The sequence below is a fragment of the Sus scrofa genome, chromosome 2, assembly GCF_054392235.1.
Source record: "Sus scrofa isolate SSC_HxYL_T2T_F1_AM1 chromosome 2, Sscrofa_HxYL_maternal_Yorkshire_Landrace_v2.0, whole genome shotgun sequence".
Classification (NCBI taxonomy): Eukaryota; Metazoa; Chordata; class Mammalia; order Artiodactyla; family Suidae; genus Sus; species Sus scrofa.
Genome location: NC_139384.1, coordinates 161,856,955 through 161,880,245, shown reverse-complemented (window position 1 = coordinate 161,880,245; position 23,291 = coordinate 161,856,955). Strand labels below are relative to the sequence as shown.

Below are 23,291 nucleotides of genomic sequence, written 5' to 3'. Positions count from 1 at the left end.
CCCACTGGCTGCCAGCGGCTGCCGAGGTCAAGCGCGGCCTCAGACGGGCGGGCACCCGCCCACGGCTCCCCTCCCTCTCTCGGGGCTTCCTGCCCAGCCCCTGCGCACACCTGAGGATGTGGAGCTTGCGGACCTCGGGGGGACTGGGGCTTACCCAACCTGCGTGAGGGCAGGCCCTGCCTGCTACCTGGCACCTGCACCCAGAGGCCCTCCATGCATGCACTCTCTTCTCTTGCTCCTTCCCAGGTGCCTGACGCCCCAAGCACAGGGCCAAGTGGGGACACTCCCAGCGCTCTCCCCAGCACGGGGCCCTGCGAGCTCACAGGGTGTGTACGACGGAGCCGCTCTCATTAGTCCCAATTTACAGATTAGGCAACCGAGGCTCCAGACGAGTGACTTCATTCGTCCACGAAGCCCAGGTGTTCCTACAATAAAAATAACACCATAGTTATCATTATTGTTTTTTCTTTTTTTGATGTCTTGTTGCCTTTTCTAGGGCCGCTTCCGCAGCACGCGGAGGTTCCCAGGCCAGGGGTCCAATCGGAGCAGTAGCTGCCGGCCTACGCCACAGCCACAGCCACGCGGGATCCGAGCTGCGTCTGCGCTCACGGCACCGCCGGATCCCTAACCCACCGAGCAAAAGCCAGGGATCGAACCCGCAACCTCATGGTCCCTAGTCGGATTCGTTCACCACGGCGCCACGACGGGACCTCCATCACTGCCGTTTTTACTGCGCTCCGGGGAGCCTGGCACGGGCAGGGCGCTCACATACTTTACCTCGCTCACCCTCACAACTGCTGCCACCCTTCCGCACACCCACAGCTGCGGAAAAGGAGGCTCCGGCCTGACGTCGCACAACTGTCGGTGGCAGAGCCGACACCTGAACCCAGGCCCCATGACACGGCCCCGAGGGGCATCTCCGCGGGGGGAGCTTGAGGGGCCTCGGCTACCGAGCCCTCCAGCCTTCAGGTGGGCTCGCCCTGGGCTCTCCCAGCCCTGGGCCCAGCCTTCCCTGCCAAGGTGCGAGGGATAATGAGATGCTCTGGTCGCCATGGAGACGCCATGGCAACGCCGCACTTTCGGGAAATACCACGGTAGCGGTGGCCACTGCTCTGGAGTCGAAGTCACCGTTTCCTCCACCCCCACCTCCGAAACGCTCTGGTGCCCCCGCCATCCTCTCCAGGACCCAGAGAGAAGGGAGGCCGAGCTACAAGGGACTTCTGAGACCAGCGGAGACAGCAGGACTGCGGAGGCGGCCGGGCTCTGCCCTGGAGGGACAGGTGCGCTCCGGCCGTGAGACCGAGAGCCCCGGGGCCTTGTGTGGGACCCCCACATGCCCACGCCTAGGGCGGACGGTAGGTCTCCTGCGATGGGCTGCGTGCATCGTATGCGGTTTCGCCCCAGACCCTCCAAGAGGCAGCAAGGCCGCAGCCGCCGGCATCTGCTCCGGGCTCAGACGGGAGCCCGCGGAGCCTTCCATGCTGCCTCCGCGAGGCGCCAGCTGGCGACCTCTGGGCAAGTCGCTCAGCCTCTCTGAGCCTCCGTCTCCCCAAGCACAGAGTGGGGTGCTACGGCTTGTCATCCTCCGGGGCTGCTGCCGAGGCTGAGAGGATGCGCGTGACACCGCTCGGGGCCGACACGTGCTGAAGAAGGCCATCCGCTGCAGGGGCCTGGAAGCTGAGGCCCAGGGAGGAACCGGCCCGGAGCCACACGGCACATTCACAGCGGCTCCGAGGAAGGACGAGGGGCGCGCGTGGGAGCGCCGGGCTCGGGCCACGCAGGTGACCCCTCCCTGTTCCCTCGCTCCGTCCCTACTGAGCCCCGCGGGTCCCCAGTCGGCTGCTGGCCACTGAAGACGCAAGCTTTGGGGCTCCGAGGTTTTCTGGGTCGGGGGTGATGCTGGCACTGGTGAATGGAGCAAGACCCCCCCCAGCCCGCAGGCTCCCCCAGCCCAGACGTTCCGTCCCGCCCGGGCAGCGCGACCTCGTCCTCGCACCTCCACGCGCCAGCGCACACGTGCGCTCAAGTGGCGTCGTCCCGGGGAGCTGCACCGGGTGGGGCTGCAGGGAGCCTGGCGAGCAGGCTACAAGGCGTGAGAACGGGCACCCGGCCTGGGGGAGGAGGAGGGGCGACGGCCAGGGCCTGGCAGCCCCGTAGGCAAGCCCAGGGCCGCTCGTCACAGCTGACACGTCCCCTCCCAGCCCACCACACCCCCAGTACAGTCATCGCCACCACCCATGACCCAGCCGCACCCCGCAGCCACCCTGCCGGAGCCCGGTGGCGCCCCCCGGGCGGAGCAGAGCCCGCCCTCCGCACCTGCTCCCTGCTGTGCGGGAGGGGGGCCAGGGCGGCAGCAAAGCCCTCCCTTTCCCTCCGCCGGAACCCGCCCCACAGCCCCACGGGGCCACCCGGCCGGGGGCAAGATGCTGCCCACCCGTCACCTGAGGGACGGCGGAGTGCGCGGCCCACGCTGCGGTGAGCATGTGGGGACCCTGAGGCCCAGAGGGAGGGCCCGCGCTGGTGCCGCCAGCCCCCCCACACTTGCCTCGGCCCGTTTTCTTTTCTTCATCTTTTTTTAAAGGAGCTTCCCAGGAGTTCCCGTCGTGGCTCAGTGGTTAACAAACTCGACTAGCATCCACGTGGACGTGGGTTCGACCCCTGGCCTCGCTCAGTGGGTTAAGGATCCGGCGTTGCTGTGGCTGTGCTGTAGGCCGACAGCTGCAGCTCTCTGATTAGACCTCTAGCCTGAGAACCTCCATATGCTGCAGGTGCGGCCGTGAAAAGACAAGAAAGAAAGAGAAAGAGCGGAAGGAAGGAAGGAGGTCCCAGGCTAGGGGTCGACTCAGAGCTACAGCCGTGGGCCTACACCTCAGCCACAGCAACACAGCATCCGAGCCATGTCTGCGGCCTACACCACAGCTCACGGCAACAGTGGATCCTTAACCCACTGAGCCAGGCCAGCGAGCGAACCTGCGTCCTTGTGGACAGCAGTCGGATTCACTTCCACCGTGCCACAACGGGAGCCCCTCGGCCCATTTTCTTGTCCCCTGAGCCCTGCGCGCCCTTCTTCAAGGCCAGCCTCAGCCCCGGCCGAGAGCTGGGCCCTGCCAGCTGCGGATCTGAGACGTCCTCGGCGCCGCTGCTCTGACGCCCACCAGGCTGCGGTGTCGGCTGTTCTCACAATGAAAACGCTGGTGCCCAACTCCACTAAGAGCCGTCCAGGCAGAAGGGCTCGGAACCCAGGGCTGATGAGCCCTTCCCCTTCCGCGTCTGCCCTGAGCAGCCACCAAGCTAACGTATGAACCATGAACCTCCGTCGAGGGGACGTGGCACAGGCCTGTCCTACACGCTGTCACGTACCCCCTCCCCCAGCACCACGACCTACCGCTCCTCCGTCTCACAGGCGAGAGGCTCAGGCCCCGAGGGACCGGCCAGCCTCAGGGCTGACGCGTGCTTACTGGGATCTCGGCACGGCAGCACCGGAGCCCCATGTGCCGCCCCATCCGACAGCAACGCACGCCCAGGGTCACCCGCGCTGGCACCCAGGCCAGCACCCTGCACCCCCACCCTCCGCCGCTCTTTGCGTTTCTGTTTTCATGCATCTTGTGTGCGTTTTAACGTCAAAAGCAGCCTCTGACGATCCTTCTTAGAAGCAGACCCACAAATGGGCATTAATCAACAAACAAACAAGCACAAAGCTTGAGTTCGCGCCCCAGGGCTCCACCGGGGATGTGCTCTGGCTGCCCTTCCCCGAGGGCAGCGCCCCGCAGAATCCCCACGAACGTAGACCCCTGCTTATTGAGAACCTGTCTCTCTCCCAACAGGGCCGGAGCTGAGTTTACTTTTGCACCAGGTCTGAAAAAGGACGTACTGCGTACACAGGCAAGGCAGCTGGGGGTGGGAGCGGGACGGGGACAGGAGCGGCCAGGACCGGCCGCTCCCACGTAGGCCCCTAGGGCAGGTCCCTCGCGGGCCGGCTCTTCCTTGGCCCACGGCGCTCCCCAAAACAGGGCTCTCTGCCCAGCCCCCAAACCTATCCATGCAGAGTCAGGTCCACAGCTATTCCTCCTCGGCTCTTGATCACAGGCACTTGAAAACAATGAGTCTTTCCTTGCAAGTATCACAACCTCCCTCGCTGTCAGCGGCCGGCACAACCAAGCTCCTGGGGACCCGCCAGGCCCCACACCAGCTTCCCCCGACTCCCCAGGCCTCACACCCGGCGCGGAGGTGTCACTGACCGGCGTACTTCGTGGACCAGGAAACCTAGGCTCAGAGAGGGTGCAAAGCGACCAACCCAAGTCACAGGTGGGCGGGGTGGAGCCAGGACGGCCCCCCGCGGCCCACCCTGGAGCCCCTGCTCGTCATGGCCATGCGGCTGCCCAGTGCGCCAGGCATTCTTGCCCCAGGTCTGCAGCCCAAAGGACCCAGGGAGAGGCTTCCTGCAGGTACCCAGCCTCGCCACCTATGTGCAGGCTGACCGGCTTCTCCAGCAACGGGAACGCGTCCTTCCTGCGTGGACAGGCGGGACCTCGGCCACAGGGCCCTCACGGTGCCCTGCCTGGGCCTCCGCCCTCCCAGACGGACAGGGACCCCACGTGAGAAAGGGAGGCCGCCTCTAGGCCCCAGGCAGGAGCCTCACGCCAAGGAAGCGGGGAGAGAGGCAGGACCAGGCGATGTCCGCTACCAGGGCCGACACCAAGGACGCTGGCGCCTCACGGGCCTCCTCAGTGCGGGTGCTGCGGTGGGCGCTACCCCATCCCGACGCGTCACGCGCCACCTTCTCCTGTCGAAGCAGAGGCAGGTTCCCACGCCCTGAGCCCCTCCCGTCTGCCCCACCGGGCGGAGAGGTCCCGGGCCCTGCCCTCCCCGCTGCGGCCCCCGGTTGCTCTGACTCCCGGGAGATGCCAACACAGGGGTGCGGGGCGGTGGGCCAGGGCGCCATCTCCGGGAAACGGAAGCAAACTCCACCGGGCTGGCGTCCGGGTCCCATCCTCTGAGCACCTCCAGGCCCTGCCCTTCCCGCCTCTGAGCCTGTCCCCGCAACCGGGCAGTGAGGCTGGGCCCACATCAGGGGCGTGACCTCCCTGGGCCGCAGACCCCGTCGAGGGTCTCAGGAAGGCGGCCAGCGGACTCTCCCCGACACCACACCCCCCACGAGGTCCCCGCCCAGAGCCCCGGGAAGAACATGGAAGCCCCGCGGCGGCTCCTCTGGCCGTGCCGAGCCGCAGCCTCGCGGCCCAGACGGGGCCGAGGCCACCCACGCGGCGTGGCTCCAGTGTCCCCCGTGAGGCCCGCTGGCTTCGGGGGGACGGGTGGGCTTGCCACGCTGCCCGCAGCCGCCGCTGAGCCCTTCCTGCCCGGCCCCCGGCCCCAGCCTGCTCCGTCTCCCAGGGGCAGCGCCGAGGGCTGGGTGCTCCAGGGACCCGCTTCCTGTCCTGAGCAGGGACAGGACCCTGTGCCCCCAGACTCCTCCTGCACGAGCATGAACACGCACACACTGTGGGTACGCGCTTCAGACAGACCTGGGAGGACGGACGAGGGCAGGTGACACGGGCCGTGGGGAGAGAATGACGCAACCCCCCACTCAGCTCCAGGTCACTTCGCCGAGTCCGCCTGACGGCTCCACACTCCTCACTCAACATGGCCGCGCCCCGTCCCACAACCGGGACAAGTGGCATTACTGCCCGCCCCGTCCCCTCCCTGGGGGGGAGGGGTGGCCCCAAGGCACCCCGAGGCACCCACCGTGTTCCCGGAAGCCTCCCACCCCCATGTCCCTCCCTCCCAAACCTCAGGAAGAGGGTGTCTTACCCAACCCTGCCCCGCACCCGGGGACCCCGCAGCAGGCAGGGGCTCCCCACCCCGCCAGAGGCGCCCCACACCATATCTCGGGACACGTGTCGCCCCTGAAGGCGTCGGGCCCTCGGGGTTCCTCTCAAGAGAGGCGGCAGCGGGGCTGGACGAGCCCCCACCAGCAGCAGAGCTAAGCAGGGGCTGCAGCTCTGCCCACCCCTCCTCACAGGAAGAAGGGCCCTACCCGCTTTGGGACCAGCATCTCTGACCGAGGCTTTGGGCCCCGCCCGTGGTGGGGGGAGGGTACGTGCCAGAGGGTGGGGGTCACAAAGCCCAGAAGGAGAAGCAGCTCGCGGGGGACGCGCAGCGGGTGGACCAGGGCCAGGCCAGCCTGGGCCTGCTCTTCGGCAGCACACGCCAAGGAGCGGCCACCTGCGAGTGTATCTGCCTTTGCCCAGGACGCCAAGGAGACCCCAAGCAAACCTGCTGCAGCACGATTTCAGGCCCAGCGGCGGGGGCAGCGGCGTATCGGTGCGTGGAGGGCCCGGGGCAGGGGACAGCCGACTGCCCAAGGCCCCTGACACCACCCCATGAGGGCGGCCTAGGCTCCGGCCAGCGCGGGAGGTCCCAGGGTCCCTGGTTGGGATCGGCAGCTGGGGCCATCTCCTACCACGTCACCCCAGGCCCAGGCCACAGGCCCAGATGGACGCCCCGAGGCCAGGCCTTCCAGGAGCCATGAGAGGCTCCGGGAAACTGAAAAGGCTCCAGGCCCTCTGGCCAGGGGACAGGGAAGCCAGGTGCTCTGGGGACAACAGAGGAAGGGGAAGCCTTGAGGCACTTGGAGCCGCAGAAGTCCCCTGACCTCCTAGAGGCCTGGTGGGCACAGCCCCACCTGCTGAGACCAGGGAAGCTGCATCGGGGCTGACGCGAAAGCGGCCTCACCCCTCCAGACTGGCTGTGGCTTGTCACCGCAAGAGGAGCCCGCCGCCAGCACGCTCCCCTCCGGGGTGAGGGGCTCCACGGGAGGTGCAGCCGGCAGGGGGAGGGGCCCGCAGGTGGGGAGGGGCGCGAGGGCCAGGCTTTCTCGGCACCCCAGACGGCGGAGAGCAGAGACACTGAAAAGCGGGGCAGGTGACCGACTTAACACAGGCCTTTTGAAGAGGGGCCACGGGGCCTCGGTGAGACCCCACCAGGTAGCCCGCAGGTTCCCCACATCCCCGGGGTCCGCAGGACAGCCCCAGACTAGGCTGGGGTGAGGCATCCAGGGGCGCCCGCCAGCACCATGCCGGGAGCCTGGAGGACGTGGCCCTGAGCAGGTGCTCCTTAGTCTGCCAAGTGCCCCGTTCGCCTTGCCCTCGACCCGGCCTGGCACTGAGCCCAAAGGGACCCCGCCAGGCCCCCTCTCCTTTCAGGCAGGCCCGCCGTGTCCTGTGACATGGAACAGTGCCTGATGACCCCGGGTGCCCTCCGATCTCCCAGCTGGTCACCCTGCAGCGGCGACACTGACCTCCACAGCTCACCCCCAGGCACGGGCACAGTGGCCACAGCCCCACCCTGGCAGGAAGCATCTACTACCGTCTCCCTGTGACCCGTGCGCAGCGCCCTCTGCTCGAGGCTCGGCTGGCTTCGCCAAGGCCCCAGTTGATGAGAACGGAACTAAGGCTCGTGGCAGGGAAGCGACTAGCCTGAGCTCCCGGTTCCAGCTGCTGAGCCGAGATTCAAACGGATGTCTGGCCTGAATCCTACATCCCATGGCACGGAACAGATAACCCCGAGCCCCTGGGGCTGGGTCAGGGAGGTGCCGGGGGTCTCTGCACCTCCCGCGTCTTGGCACAGGCGAGGCTGAGGCCCACGCGAGAGGCAGGCGGGCGGAGGCGGGAGCGGGCAGGGCTGGGCGCCCGTGTGGGCGCGGAACACCTGCAGACTGACCAGCACCCAGCCACGCCAGCTGGCCATCGCCATGGCTACAACGTCCCCACGGCCATCGGCAGCCCCGGGCACCGCCGTGCCACTGCTAACTCACTACACAGATGCAGAGCGCTTTCAGACGCCGCCCTGGCATCACGGGACACGCTTCCCACACCACGGCAGGGACTTCCTCCCTCTTCCTCAGACGAAGAGGGACGCCCCCGAGAGGACACAGCGAGGCGCCTTCTCTCCACCCCCGCGCCCTTGCCTCTTCCCCAGCGCCCACCGGCCCTTCTCTCGAGGCGTATCCTGAGCGGCCCCGCCCGTCACACCCCATCTCCGTTCACCCTGACAACAACCCGGGCAACCCAGCGCCGCCACTGCCTTCATTCCACAGACTGACTCCGGGGCTCAGAAGCGTGGCCTATCTTGCCGCAGTCAGGAAGCGGTGGAGCTGGGATTCAAACCCAGATCGGTCTGGCCCTGGGGCCTGCGCCTGGAACCTCCGTGCGGCACGGCTCTGCCGGGGGTGGAGGCAGAGGAGAGTGGACACACTCAAAGGGCCCATGTGCCCGGCAGGCCGCGGCAAGATGACAGCAGCAGGCAGGAAGGGTGCTGGAGGGCACAGATGGAGGCGGCGGCCGGGAGTCTGAGCAGGGGACGTGGGAGCAGAGGGAGGTGACAGACAGGAGGCGGCGGCCGTGGCAGGTTTGGTCAAGGGGCTTGCTCTCTCCGGATTGCCACTTACCAGCTGTTAAGCAAAGTTCCTGGAGTACGTCCAGGGCCCTCTCCACCCCCAAACCCTTGGACCCTGGGAAACAAGCGATGCCTGCTGCCAGCCTGGCTGCCAGCCCTGGGGGCATCTGGAATGTCCTCGGCTGTCCTGGCATGATTCAACCACTGGGTACCAGGCTGGCAAAAGCACAGGGCTCGGACGGCGTGCCTGGGCACCACTGAAGTGTGGGCCCTAAGCGGCCACCTCCCATCGCTGTCAACCTCTCCGTGGCCCCACTGGGGCAGGCACCACCCAGCCTGGACCCAGACCAGGAACCGTGGCCATATCAAGCGCCCAGAGAAAGACCACCCCGGCCCGTGCCGCCCTGCGGACCTTGTCCAGACCCCCGCGCGCGCCCTACCTCAAGGCCCCTCAAAGCCCCACACTCATGTTCCCTAAAGGCAGCCACTGGGCTGGAGACAGAGGGACCTGCAGGGACCTGTGCGGGCAGAGGCTGCCCACGTGAAGCCAGGGAAGACCCTCAGCCAAGGAAGGCTGGGTGAGGCCACCCGGGCTGGCCCTCAGTTTTCACTCTGGCAGGTGGGGGGGCTCAGCCCAAGTGTCCACACTGGGACCACGCGTGTGCCATGCTCCAGCTCTGTACCCTTCATGGCTCCCACCACCCTCCAGGCAAGCCCCCGAAGCTGGCCGAGGGCGCCATCCCTGCCCCCACCAGCTCTCCCAACTGGGTGTGCTGTGTGCCAGGCCTTTGCTAAAGGCTGTGTGTGCCTTTTCTCGTCCAACCCTCACAGTAATTGGGACGCAGGTACCATGCTTGGTCCATTGCCACGACAAGAAAACTGAGGCTCAGAGCAGTGACACCACGGCCCGGAGTCACAGTGGCGACAGAGCCAGGGTCTGAGTCAGCCTCCTCACAGCCCCCGCCACCCTCATCCACGCAGGCAGGGAAAGCCGGGTGCAGGGGGGCCTCTTAGTGGGCAACTGGGCCAGGAAAGGTCTGAGGCCTCTGGCCTCCCCTTCCAGGGCCCCAGCGCCCCCGGCCCAGGAGGAACTGCCACTCGAGAGGCACACGAGGCGGAGGCCTGACGGACAGCGAGTCCTCAGCGTCTGCCTGTCGCCTTTGACCAAAAGGAAGAAAAAGGCACGAGAAGGTTTGCAAAGATAGAAGGAGAAAGTGAGGGGTCCCCGGGAACACTTGATCTTATACATCCTCAGAGCTGGGGGCGCCTGCAGGCCCCCTTCAACAAGAGGAACGTGGGGCCCAGGACCCACCTCTACCCACGTGTATGTGCCAACCTGAAATCTCCATTTCTCTCCCCAAAGCTGCTGTCCTACAGCCTTCTCTGTCTCAGCACGTGTCCTTCCAGTCCCTCGGGCCAGCAGTCTTGCGGCTGACACCCCCCCCCCATCAGCACACCCTGCACGGCAACCCAGCCCCGACCCCTGCACCCTGCACGGCGACCCAGACCGGACCCCTACTCGCCTCCCTCGTCTGCCCTGAGTGGCCTCCTCACCTGTGTGACTGTGGCACTGCCCACCCTCCAGGCAGCCAGCAGGAGCCCTCACACAGCACAGCCCCAGCCCCTCAGCAGCGTCCCCTTCACTCAGACTAAAGAGCCAAGTCCTCTCCAAGGGCCAGGAGACCCCGGGCGACCGGCCCCCGACCTCCGCTCAGGACGCTCTCACTCTCTGACCCGCCACAGGGGCCTCCTTGCTGCTGCTCCTGCCTCAAAGCCTTGCCCTGACGTTCCCTCCGCCCAGAAGGCTCTCCTCCCGAGGCCCTGGGGCTCCCCGGTTCCCTCCTGGAGTTGGCCGCCCCCTCCAGAGACTTTCCACGACCCCCCCCCCCAGCAGAACCACGCCGTCAAGTCACAATGTCTGCCCCAACCCAACCTGATTTTTTTGCAGGCACCTGCTGTCTCTGGATAAAGAGCTCGTGGTTGCAGGTCTGCTGACTCTCTCAGCCCCACCAGAATGTCATCTCCAAGTCCCGTACAGGAAGCTGCCCAGAAAAGCGCCTGGAGCAAAGGAGAAGCTTGAGAAAAACGTCACCTAAGGGACTATGGCTTCCCTCACCTGGGCACTTTTGGTTCCTGCAGGGACCGGGGTGGTCTGGAGGCTGGCACGACACTCTGCCTGCGCCAGCCGGAGCACTGAGGGCTGTCGCAGGAGCAGGCCTAGGACAGGCGATTGCTTGGACCGGAAGAGGACCTGCACCTGCCCCGGTCAGAGGCCTCTGCCCACCTTCTGGCCACTTCTGGGTCAGGCCACTGGGCCCCAGGGGACAGCTCTGGCCCCAGTGGGCACACGGTCTGGGCTGCAGCTGGGCTCCCTCCCAGCCCACCAGCGCTGCAGGGTCCAGCATCTGACCAAGGCAGCCCGTGCTCTCAGCTAGAGGCGGCGGACGAGGGAGGCCCGGTGCCACGCCTGCCCTTTTCCTGTCGTCAGCGGGAGGACAGTCAGAAGGAAGCTGTGTTCTCAGAACAAGGAGCACGAAGCCCAGCGCCCGGCGGAAACGCAGAGGCAGCGGGCCCATCAGAGGCAGTTTAAGGAAAAACAAAAAACTGGGATGGAGGGTGTTTGAGAAATAACACGCACACCCACCTGGCCTCCTGCCTCCGGGGTGGCTGTGACCAGGGTGGCTTCACTTTCACAGACCCCAGCCTTGAGATCAGCACAATCAGATGACTGTCTCGCCGGGTGACCTGGCACTGACTCCCCCAGAGGGAGCTGAGGACACGGCAGCGTGGCCCTGCCTGGGTGTTGGAAGACCTGGGCTCCGAACCCTGCTCACCACACACTCACAGGCCACACCGGGGAGTCCAGCCCTCCAGGCCCCTCACTTTACCCACGTGTCCATGGCGCTGCGGCCCGTGCGTGAAGCCTCAGCTTGCGGGCCACAGGACCTCAGCGGGGTGCCCCCAGGCCGGTCCTCCAAGCTCCTGGGCCCAGGCTCAGCCCCGGCTGCTCTGACCCAGGCGTCCAGCCTGCCTCCTGCCCTGACACCAGGCCAGCCCTCACCTACGCGCTCACCTGAGCAGGAGGAGCCCTCTCTGGGCCTGGCCAGGGGGAGGTCAGGGCTGGGCGCCCTCTCCCCAGACACTGGCACCTGCCCTGACCCCCCGTCATCCTCTCCAAGGATGGTCTGCCAGACCCTTTCGGCCACACCTGCCAGAAAGAGCCCAGCGTGTCAGTGCACAGAGAGCGAAAGAGAAGCCCAGAGAGGGAAAGGGGCCCTTGGCACAAATGCCACCCAGGGACCCCCTGCCCTGGCCACCCTGACCTGAGACGGGGTCCTTGAAGCGTGTCTACAGACCCAGACCTTCAGGTCTGACTCTTCTCAGGAAGAAGACCCTGGACCGAAGGACTCAAAGGGGGGACAGAACACTGCTCGCGTTTTTAAAACGAGGTTCCCGGTGCCCCGAGCTGCAGCAGTGACAGTGCCAGGTCCTTAACCTGTTAGGCTACCGGGGAACTTCCCAGGTCTTTCTCACACCCAGAACAACTGTGCACTCCCAGCTAAGACCTCCTCCAGGAGGAGGCATCTTAGCTGCCTCCAGGGAAGATGAGAATTCCAAAGAGAGTGAAACAAGCTTTGGACAGAGGGCAGCTGGACAAAGGAAGTGATGGCTAAAGCGCAGACACCAGGAGACGCCTAAAGCAGAGGAAGCCTGGGGGGGGGGGAGCCCAGCCCAGTAAACACCTGATCTGATTCCCTCCCCCTCCCCCAGCCCCCAGGATGTGGAGCCCTGCACCCACCTGATGCCCCGAAGGCAGCTGGTCCCAGCCTCCCAAGCTCCTCCAAGCCCCCTTGAAAGAGTGCAATGCGGGGACAGCTGCAGGGGAGAGGTCCCTCTGCAGGGCTATACTGCAGTGTGGGAACAGCACTTCGAGAGACTGTTTATCCGAAGCTTAAGAAGCTGCCTGGGTCAGTGGCTAAGCAGCCGCGGCTTATCTGGGAGGAGGATTCCAGGCCACGGGCAAGCTGATCCAGAGGCTTCTATTAAATGGAATCTTCACAGCTAGCAAAGAGCACCAGGGCCCCGCCTGCATTCATAAAGGAAGTGCTCATTATGCTCCTACTGTGTACACAGCCCCGAGCCAGAGACAAGGCTCTGAGACACAGAGGTGACTCAGCCTCCCCGCCCTCCGAGCGCACAGAGCAGACAGGGCATCTGACCACAATGCGGGATGGAAAGAGGCCTTCGGGACAGCGGCAGAGACGCAGATGCCCGGGGGCTGGCAGGGCTGTGGACGTGCTTCATCTCCAGTAGCCGCCACTGGAGAATGAACGCGGGCTCAAAGTTTTATGACGTTCTCATTTCTGAGCTGAGGCCAGAAGTTGGGATTCTTACGTAAAATCTCCTGTTGGCAACTAGCTCCATATTTGACATGGGCCAAACAAGATCGCCGTGGGCCAGCCGTGGCCTGCCAGCTTGTGGCCTCCGTTTTCTTAAAGCGAACAGAACGCGAAGCTTCAGCAGAGGAGGCTTCCCTTGCAGCCGGTGTAGCAGGGAAGCTTCCTGGGAGAGGAGGCGTGGTCCTGGGCGGCCAGCATGGGGAGCTCACTCCTGGGGAGGCCAACCTGCTGGAACCACGCAGGCCGTGGGTCAAGGCCCCCTCAGCCCGCAGCCCGCCCCTTGCCTGTCGCCATCCCCAGACACAGAGGCATCCACTCTGTCTGCCCCCAGGTGGCCGGGGAAGAGGGCATTTGTCCAACCATCCTCCCGACCAAGTCGAGTGGCGGCGGAAGAGCTCGGCTTCGCCCCTGAAGCTTGAGGAACAAGTCAGCTAACGCGACAGCCCCGAGGGGTGGGGAGACAGAGACAATGGCGACCAATGAGGTTGAAAACCGTGTCGGCCTGCCTGGCCAGGCCCCACTGTGGCATCAGCCTCCTCAGGATACAGCCACGTGCAAGGCACCAGCAAGGGCCTGGGCTCCTGCGCCCTCCCCTGCCCACCCTGCCCTCGCGCCAGCCCAGCCCTGCAGCTCCCGGAAAGCCCAGCGGAGCTGCAGGTGGAAACCAGGACCCCAAGATAAGGCCCCTTACAGAATCACACAGCAAATGAGCACTGCGGCTGAAACCGGTCACAATGGCCAGCTTGAACCAAGTGATGGCTCTGTGCCGGGCGCCAGGACAAAGCTGCCCCCACGGCATCTCACTGAGAGTCTCTGTCACCGCGAGACCCCTCTTCTTCCTTCTCCCGTTTTACAGATGGGGAAGCTGCAGCACAGACACAGGGACTCAGGCCAGGTCGCACACGGTCTGGCTTAGAGGAGGGCCAGCTTAGAGAAGCCAGCAGGGGCCTCCAGGAGCACACAGGGGCCAGGACACCGCGCCACCACCAGACCCCTCTCTCTACCGTGCCTGCCTGCCGCCCGCCTGCCGCCGGCCACACCCAGGCCTCCGACACACTGTCACCGTCGCAGAGACGGCCACACACTCTCTGCGGAAGGAGAACCCACAGAAATGCCTACAAAATGCTGCCCAAGCGTCAGGGGCCTCTATGAGCCGGCGCTGACGAGAGAGGCTGGATCCCGAGCCCGGAATCCTCCAGAGAGCGGGGCGGCAGAGGCCGGGGCTCTCCCAGGCTTCTGCTCCCTCGTATCTGAGCTGCGGGTCCGCAGGCGTGGGCCCGAATCGGGACTCGGAGCCCAGTCGTCCCTCCAGCGTTGGGAGAACAGAATGAGTCAGGACATGCGCCCGCCCTCGCCTCTGCACCCACCGGCTCTGACTCCCGGCACCCAGCTGCTGGGCAGACGGCGCCCAGCCAGGCCCCAGCACCTGGACAGGGGAGCATCCCCAGGCACACGGCCACGCTAGTCACCATCCACGGCCCACCCAGCTGAGTCGGCGGCCCTGAGTACGGCCAAGGGGGAGCCCTCCACGGTCTCTGCCAGCCTCCTGGCCGGCTGCGGCCATGAGAGCAAAAAGTTGCAACAACCGCCCCTCACCAGGCACCGAGAGACCCAGGCTGGTCCCAGGCCTCCTACTGCCTCACCGTGCGACCACCCCTCAGGGCCTCGGGTTCACCTCGGTGTCACCATCAAGTGCGGAGGGCACCCTATCAGGTCCTGCTCGGCTCCACAGTCCCGAGTCTGTAAACAGGAGCGTGGGACAGACCTCAGAGCCCTGGGAGCCAGCTTTTAGGAAGTTACATAAACATCCTTCGGAGAAACAAAAGTCAAACCTGAAAGCCCCGCGTTTTTTTAAGGATGTCAAGAAGCCCTTTCTACAGCGCGGCTTCCCCATCCCAACTCCATTGTTCCAGCATCCTCTCAGGACTCAGCAAACGCGAGTGGTTTCCGTCTGGGGTCCGGGCTCCTTGGTGCCCTTCCTCCTGGAGGCTGCCCAGCTCCTGGGCACCCCCCCCCCATCTCCGCCCCCGGCCTTGGTCTGGGCTTTCCATTCTGCGGGGGGGGCGGGGGGCTGGGACAGTTTTCCCGACACAAACCCTCCCCTGATCGGAACAGAGGGCGCTCTGAGTCTAGCCCCGATCCCAGCATGCCGGGGGCCTCTGTTCCGCTTAGAGAAATAAAGGGGTTCTTACACTGTGGCAGGAAAGCCTGGGCTTCTGGGGACACCACGGCAGGAAAGGACAGCGGGTCTGATCCCGACTCCCACCCTCCTGCTAGCAGCGGGGCAACCCTGGTTTCCTCTCTCTTGCCCTCGCTGTGGGCCCTGGACTCAGCGCTGTGCCTCTTTCTGCCTCAAATGGCCCATCCCTAAGACAAGCAGCATCCACACGTCTGCAGGGGAGGCCCCACCTTGGAGGCTCAAGCCCAAAGGACCCGGCCAGCCCCTCCGCACCCGCCCCCATCGGCAAAGCCCAATTCCCGCGTGTGAGAGCACGCTCGGCTCCAGAGCCCGAGGACGCCGCCAACACGCCACATAAGCGCCCGCCCCCCTTCTCCAACGAGATCGAGTGCCCAGCCACCCCACACCATTCCCAGATCCAGCAGCTGTGGCGACGTGCCCTCAGGGTCACATCTGCAAAATGGGGCCGACACGGTGCCAACCTGACCTGATTCCTTTGGCGATGACCCCAGACCCCATGACAGGGAAGCGCCTGGCAGGCGCGGCGAGCTCTGCGCAGCGTGGGCAGCAATTACGTCCCCGCCATCCTTAAAGTTACGGAGACGCTAAAAAGCACGGGACGGAGGACAGCCACGGCCCCGAGCCCTCCTGGGCCACATCTGGTCCCTGTTTCCACACGTGCACACGCGGACCCCGGCCCAGCACTCTCTCCTCTGAAGCAAGAGCCATGCTCTGCCCTGACCCCAGCTGGCCCGTTCCTGGAACTGCCCCTGGCACCGACACAGCCTCTCACCTTCAAGCCCCCCCAGGCCTTCCTTCTTGGAGGGCCCCGCACCGGCCCCTGTCCCCCCCACGTGTGGTTCTGCTGGGTCCTGGCCCTGCAGCAAAGGCTTGTTTCCTGGGCAGGGCAAACTGTTAGCAGATGCGGCACCTGGGAGACAGGGCAGAAGGACACTGGGCCCCCTCTGGGACCCCCGCATTTGCTGGGTGTCTGCTTAAGAGCCCAAAGAGAGAAGAGTTTCTGGAACTTCGACATGTGTCAAAGCTGCCTGAAGAACTTCAGACAGACTGCTGGCGGCCCTCCCCGAGCCCCGGTTCTGATTCGGGAGGTCTGGGGTAGGTCTGAATGTGCATTTCTAGGAAGTTCCCAGGCAATGCCGTCGCTACCAGGCCAGAGACCGACTTTGAGAACCAGTGACAAGCGACAGGCCAGTCAGGGTCAGCCGACACCCTGGTAGACGCAGCGGGAGGAGGGCACCCCGGCAGAGGCATGGCCTGAGCGACGGTCCGCGCGATGACACTCGCTGCGCGGCCCCGGGCCCTGCCCAGGCAGGCACCGCACACCTGCGGCGAACCACCACCCGGACCTGTCCGGACAGGCTGACGGATCCCGGGCCAGCCCGGGGGTGAGGAGAAGCCACGCCAGGCCTGGTGCAGCCAGACCTCGGGTGTGAACGAGGCCGAGTCCCCACCACTGGCGACCCGGCCGACCCCAGGGCTCTGCTCCACGTCCAGACTCGGCGCTGGCCGGCGCCTCACACGTCAGCTCCCCCTGACCAGAGCAGCCCCCAGGAGCCACAGGACCCCTCCAGGCCGAGCCATCCACCTGCTGGGCCCTCGCTGCCGCACCTGCAAGGAGGGGTGACGGCAGTGCCCACCTCCTCCCGCTGTCGGGAGGATGACAGGGAGCTCCCCGGGTGACGACACCAACCCCGACCGAGGGGCTCTGAGCCTGGACTAAGCCCCTACCCACACCACCTATGAATGCAGGGAGCCAGGGGCAATGACCATGCCCCTGCCCAGATGCAGACACCAACGGCCCACGAACAGGAGCTGGACCCAGATCACCCTGCTCCAGCGCCTTGTTCCCAGCCTCTCTGTCCTGCATCCCCGTCACCTGCTCTGAGATCGGCCCAGGTCACCTCTCCCGGCTACCACTTTCTCCCCATTCTGGGGCTCAGGCAGGCTGCAGCCCATAGCGCCCAGGGCCCAGGGCGTGGGTCTCGAGGGCAGCTGTGGGGCCTGCTAGCCAGGCCAACTCATCTGGCCCCAGTTTTTTTAGTACTAACTCATTTGTCTATTTGCTTTTCAGGGCTGCACCTGCGGCACATAGACGTTCCCAGGCTAGGGGTTTAATCAGAGCTGCAGCAGGTGGCAGACTGACGCCACAGCTCACGGCAGTGCCCAATCCTTAAGCCACTGAGTGAGGCCAGGGATCGAACCTGCGTCCTCATGGATGCTACTCGGCTTCATGAGTGCAGAGCCACGACGCGAACTCCCAGCACCGGTTTTAGACGCCACTTCCCACAGCCACCAGGGAGGAGGCTGGGACCACAGAACTGGCAGCACCTTAGCTTGATGAAAGAAGGCAAGAGGAAAAACAGGTGTGACCGAGGGAGAAGATCCTGCCAGGCTTCCTGGCTGAGACGGGCGGCTCCCACAGCCCGTGCGGACCGCCCGCTCTCCGGGCCCCGGTTTCACCTGCACACGCCTCCTCAAGCCCTCAGACAGAGAGTTTAGAAACTCAATCTCGGAGTTCCCATCGTGGCACAGTGGAAACGAACCCAACTAGGAACCATGAGGTTGTGGGTTCAATCCCTGGCCTCGCTCAGTGGGTTCGGGATCCGGCGGCGTTGCCGTGAGCTGTGATGCAGGCGGCAGACGCGGCCTGGATCCCATGTTGCTGTGGTGGAGGCTGGCGGCTGCAGCTCCGATTCGACCCCTAGCCTGGGAACCTCCACATGCCATGGGTGCGGCCCTAAAAAAACAAAAGAAAAAAGAAAGAAAGAAAGAAAGAAACTCAATCTCCAGAGAGTCTTCCCTCTGTGTCTCGAAGGGCAGATCGGCTCCCAAGTACCGACAACAATCACGACACCGCTGCGATCTCAGACCAGCTCCTACTGACCGGCCCTTACAACGGGTCGGGTCGGGTCGGGCCACCCCGTCTCTGAGCAAAAGAGGACTAACCCTACCCTCAGTTTGCAGCTGAGGAAAACGCGCCCTGAGAAATTTAGGGGATTTGATGTCAGGTGCGAACCCAGGACTTCTAACTCCACTCCGCAATGCTGCCCACCCCCAGGGGGACAGAAATGGCCCCCTGACAGCCACTGCCTCCAGAGCACGGAGCCCCAAGGAGACGAGACAGGTCCCTGAGGAAGCAGGATTCAGAGCAGGTGTGCGAAGGAGCCCGCAGAGGCCCAGACGCCAGGCTCCGCTGGTGGGAAGCAGGGAGTCGGCAGCGCCCGCTCTGCGGCATCAGGAAGCAGTCACACCGGAGCTGGGCAGGATTTCCGGGTGGGCGAGGGGCAGCACCCTCACCGTGGGAGAGAAGAGGCGGGTCCCTGGGGCCACACGGCAGGCCACCCCCCTCAGCTGCCCTCGTTTGCAAGGCGCATTTTAAATGATATTAGTTGCATCTGTATCAATACATAAAAGAGGCAGGAATGAAAAAGGCCAGGAGGCAACTCACACAAACCCTCATCTAGAGAAGAGCCTTGGGCCCCTCTGTGACTCCTTGGGACACAGACTAGCTTTAGTCCGGAGGCTGCCGAGTCCAAGACACCCACACCCACCCCTCCCGCCAAGCTCCCCACCTCCAAGCTGAAGCTGCTGGGCAGAGCTTTACGACAGCCCCCCAGGCAGGAGAAGGCGCCTTTGCGGAGACCCCCTGAGGCCAGGAGACCCTGCTTTAACCTCCCATGAGGGGTTAGAGCAGGTCCCCACACCCCACCTGCCCCGTCCTTCTCACCCCTCACTTTCAAGCCTGCCAGCCCTTCCCGCCAACTCCACGGATTCAGCGAGAGGCAGGATTCAGCCTTCTTTCCTTACGTTGGAGGAGAGAGAGAATGGACCCATTCCACAGACGGGAAAGGGAAGGCACAGGCTGCTGGTCCTCTGTGGAAACACGGGCCCTGGCGGCCCGGCTTTGGCAGCCGACCCAGCAGTGCCGAGGGGCTCGCCCAGGCACCTGCTGCAGGGACCTTGCCCAGGCGCACAGGAAGGGGCAGCTCCGAAACACTACCCGGAAAACGGAGTGGAAGTGGGCCGAGCACCAGCCCGCACGCTGAGGTGCTCTGGTGAAAAGGAAACCGAAAGAGGGCCCCCGGGCCAGCCTCCCCATCCTGGGCTCTCTGACTCCATCCTCTTTGCATATACCTCGCACACAGCTTACTCCCCTGTTGGCTTCCACGCCACCCACGGGGCGGCCTTTGCCGTTGAGAGCCGCCCAGGACGAGGCTATGCCCTCTGCCCACCAATAGCCCTGCCGGGAACTGAGCGGCAACACGGCCACCTAAGGGTCCTTCCCCGAACACCACTGATGACGACCCCCTCGCCAAGGCACGGACCAGGTCCTGCACCCCCTCCTTCCCTCTGAGGCCTGTGGCCTGAGCTGCTCCGGGACCAGCCTTCTGCTGGGGCACCATCAGCATCCCATCTGAGCTGGTTGCAACCCCGCCCGTCTTGCCACTACCTTGGATCAAGGGACCCCTGAGAGGAGCAGCCCAAGTGAGCGGGGCCAGCCTGGCCCTGGCTGCCAACGCAGTTCTCGAAGCGGCTCCACGTGCCCATCTCGGGGGCGGGACGGGGCTGGGCGTGAGCAGTGGGGGTGGCCGCGCGGCTCGGCGGCTCCTCCGTAGGCACCGACTCAAGGCGCTGCTTACAACCCTCTGTCCTCCGCACCAGCCACAGAACAAAACCCAAACTTCTGAGCAGGACACAGCAAGCTCCCGACCCGGTCTCACCTCCCACCGGCCCTGTTCCCACGGACTGCACCCTCACCACCGCCTCCTCCCCAGGAAGCCCTGCCGACGCCGTAGTAGCCGGAAGAGCTTCTCCCTCCGCTGACCATCCAAAGCCCATCCAGCACGGGTCCCACCCGCCTCTCTGCCGTCACCTGAGCCTCGCCGTCCCTCCGCCAGCAGCTCGGCAGCTCCTCCAGGCAGAAAGCAGGACCTCCGTCCACTCCACGCGCCCCAGCACCGCCTCCACGGACACTTTCCGCACGTATTTAACAAATTACCCCAAGGTTCCGTCTCAAGGAGAGAATGTGCATGGCCTCCAAACAGCCCAGATGTCTCAAGCCATGCCCCAAACCGAATTCAGGCCAGCAGGAGTCTGCCCAGTCTCTAGGGACTTGCAGGCCTGGCGTTTACCCCAAAGAATGGAAGACGGGCCAAGCAGGTCCAAAGCCAAGGGCAGACGGAGCTCTGCGCTGCTGAGACCAAGTCCACGTCGAAGTCTCCCACACGCAGCGTTTCTCAGCTGGCCCCCGGGTCAGGCTCCAGCCTGGGACTGCATCCTCTTAACCGCAGCCCCAGTTTGTGACTGGACGACTGTTCTTCACTTGCCCCTTGCGATGGGAGACTCACTGCGCACCTCTGCCTTCTAGCTGGCTCCTCCTCCCTCGCCTTGGCGTCCCCTGCTCTGGTCACAGACAGGGTGGGGGCAGGGGATCTGACCACACACCACCCCTCAGGACTCTTCAGCTTTTCGGCTCCTCCGCTCCTTCCCCCACATTTCTGAGTCCCGTCAAGGTCCAGCTAAGCAGTGGGATTCCCACTCTCGTTCACCACAAACTGGCAGGGACCTGTCAGCCCAGGGCCCAGGAAAAGCCTGCAGATGCCGTCAGAGCAGCTGGAGCCCCCAAGCGCAAAGCCTTCTCCCCCAAACACTTCTTTCACTCGCTACTCGCACCCATTTTTTAAAATGTCATTTACTACCTGGCAATCTGTTTCCCATTTTTTAAGAAATTACTCAAGGCCTCCACCCCAGAGCCTGATCCACAGTCCCGAGATGGCACCTCCGCTAAAAGACCAAGACCGGGCCGGCGCAGGGCACCAAGATGCGTCAAAGTCTGGGCCACCCAGGCTCCCCCCCAGGCTCCTGCCCGAGGGCCTACCGTGTGCCCTGGGCTCAGAAACTCGTGAACTCATGCATCTCCCATGAGGATTCTGCCATCGAAAACCCGGGCTCAAAGTCCACCTTCCCTCTGTCCTCAAGAACCCCTGGGGCTGGGGCACCTGGAGTGGCCACTGCTTTGCAATGAGCACCCTGCCGCCAGTCACACCAGAGGAGCCCTGGAACGTGAACCCCTTGGCCTTAGGTCTCTCGTCACCCCCGCCCAGGACTGCTTCTGGCCCTGCCTCTGCCCCCTGCTGATCTGACAGTGACCTGGTCTGAATGGAGCTGAAAGGCTCTGCAGTCCCCTGGGTGCTGGGAGAGGCCTGTTGACAAAGCCACCAGCTGTCCCCAGCCAGAGGGGGCCCCTCCCTGCACCACTCGCAGTACAAGAGCATTCCTGCCACGGACACGGCCAGCGACAGAACTTGGAGCGTCACGAGTGCCAGGCCCAGGCTCCACTGCCCCCTAAGACGAGAGCCAGAGCAGAACCCCTTGGCCCGCGCCAGTGCCTGGCCGAAGGAGCATCACCTGGGGATGAGGGTAAAGCGAAGGGGCTGGAGCTTCCTAATTCCCACAGAAAAGGACCCCACGAGCCCTGTGGCAGCAGGACCTCAAAGAGCCCTGCAGGGACTCGGGCTGGGGGGAGGAGGCTCCAACCCAAGCTCCACCATGTTGCACCCGCGGGGCCTTCAGGCTCCGTGCCTCAGCCCCCTCTGTAAGAGGCGGCTAAGAGAACACAGGAGAATTAAATGAGATAATGCAGGCCAAGCAATTAGCCCAGGGCCTGGCGCGGGGAAAACGGGCAGCAAATACTTGTTGAATACAAACAGGCCACCATTTACCAAGGTAACCGCGGGTTCTCATTGCACCCTCCAATTGTGCCCATTTTCCAGGTGAGGAAACTAAGGCAAGGGCCGCTAAGGAAGGAGCCCAAGGTGACAGACACCCAGGTCAGCCTGACCCCCGACCCGGGGACTCCAAACGCTCTGGGCGAGGCGGCACCGCACCGAGTGTGATGCGGCTTCTGAGCCGCGCGGCTCCTCCCGACCCGGGGGCTCGGACGTGCGCAAGAGCCCGGAGGCCGGTCCCCCGTCCCCGGGGCCCGGGCGGCCCCGTCCGCCCCCTCCTCACCCGCTCCCAGAGCGGCACAGGGCCGCGACCCAGCGGGGCTCTCCTGCCCGCAGGACCGGGGGGGGAGGAGGAGGGGCGCCAGCGACCAGGCCAATCTCGGCCGCGAGCAAACCGGTCCGGCCGCCTGCCCCCGCCCGCCGCGGCCCGGCCTCCACCCCTCCCGCCGCAGACAAAAGTTTGCCCTGTGCGGGGGCGGGGGCGGGGGCGCGGGCATTCCTCGCGAGTGACATTATCCGTGACCTCCAGCTGCCGCGCTGCCCTCCCGGCACCCCGGGCCCCGCGGCCCCCGCCCGCTTTGTCCTCCCGCCCCGCGCGGGGCCCGGCCCGGCCGACTCTCCCCGCCCGGCGCCCGCCCGGCGCCCGCCCGCACCAAACTTGCGCGGCCGGCGGCTCGGGCCCCGCGCGGCCTGCACGCCCGGCGCGGCAACAGGGGACGGGCCGGCCCGGCCTCCCGGCTCCTTACCTGCCCCGGCGGGGCACCACCCCGGAGGAGCCGCCGCCGCCGCCGCCGCCTCCCGCGCCCCCGGCCGTGCGTGCGCCGCGGGGCCCCGGCCCGGGCCGCGTTAACCCCTTCGCGGCCGCCTCCTGCCGCTCCCACCCCCGCTCCACGCCGCCGCCGCCGCCGCCGCCGCCGCCCCGCCTCCCGCTCGCTCTCCGCCCCCGCCCCCGCCCCCGCCCCGGCGCCCAGCCCCCAGTCCCCGCCCGGCACGGCGCCGGGGCCGCGCGCAGCCCCCCCCACCCCCACCCCGCGGCAGGAGGTGGGGGTCGCCCCGACGACCGGAGGGCTCGCGGAGGGGCGAGCCCGCGCTGCGAGGGCCCCCCAGCCAGTTTCCCCTTAGCCGCTCGGGCCCCTGCGCCTACCTCCCCGAATCGCAGCGGTGGGAGCAGGGTTCGATCCCGTGATGGAGCGTGGGTGCCGGCCGGAGATCGGCTCGGGAGGCCCGGGCGGCGGGCGGCAGGCGGGCGGGCGGGCGGCAAGCACCCCGGGGCGGGGGCCGGGGCGGGACCGGGCGCTGCTCTCCGGGCTGGGTTTCTCGGCTTCCACCCGGATTCTCCCTCGGCTCTCCCGGCCGATTCGGTGCTGCTCGGCGACCACGTGACGCGGGCTGCCTTTGACCCCAGGCTCGGAGCGGGTAGGGGGCGGGGGCCGGAGGGGGTGTCCGATGCGGGACCCAAGAGGGCCCGGAGCAGCTGCCGGCAGGCCCGGAGGCGGTGACCCCGGGGAAACAAAGCCCGGGGGAAGCCAACAAGTTATCCGGGGTCAAAGAGGGAACAGCGCTGGGGGT

At 65.7% G+C, this 23,291-nt stretch overlaps 1 protein-coding gene across 3 annotated transcripts in view; it reads right to left on the bottom strand.

Moving 5' to 3' along the window:
* Positions 1-23,291, bottom strand: part of NDST1 (N-deacetylase and N-sulfotransferase 1) — an 89,020-nt gene that overhangs the window by 37,074 nt on the left and 28,655 nt on the right. Inside the window, exon 1 of one of the 3 annotated variants that reach the window (XM_021085023.2) lies at positions 22,867-23,060. The exons of the other annotated variants lie outside the window; for them this stretch is intronic. The gene's annotated coding sequence lies outside the window, so the exon portion shown is untranslated. Of the gene's footprint in view, positions 1-22,866; positions 23,061-23,291 lie in introns of those variants that run through there. 3 annotated transcript variants of the gene reach the window in all.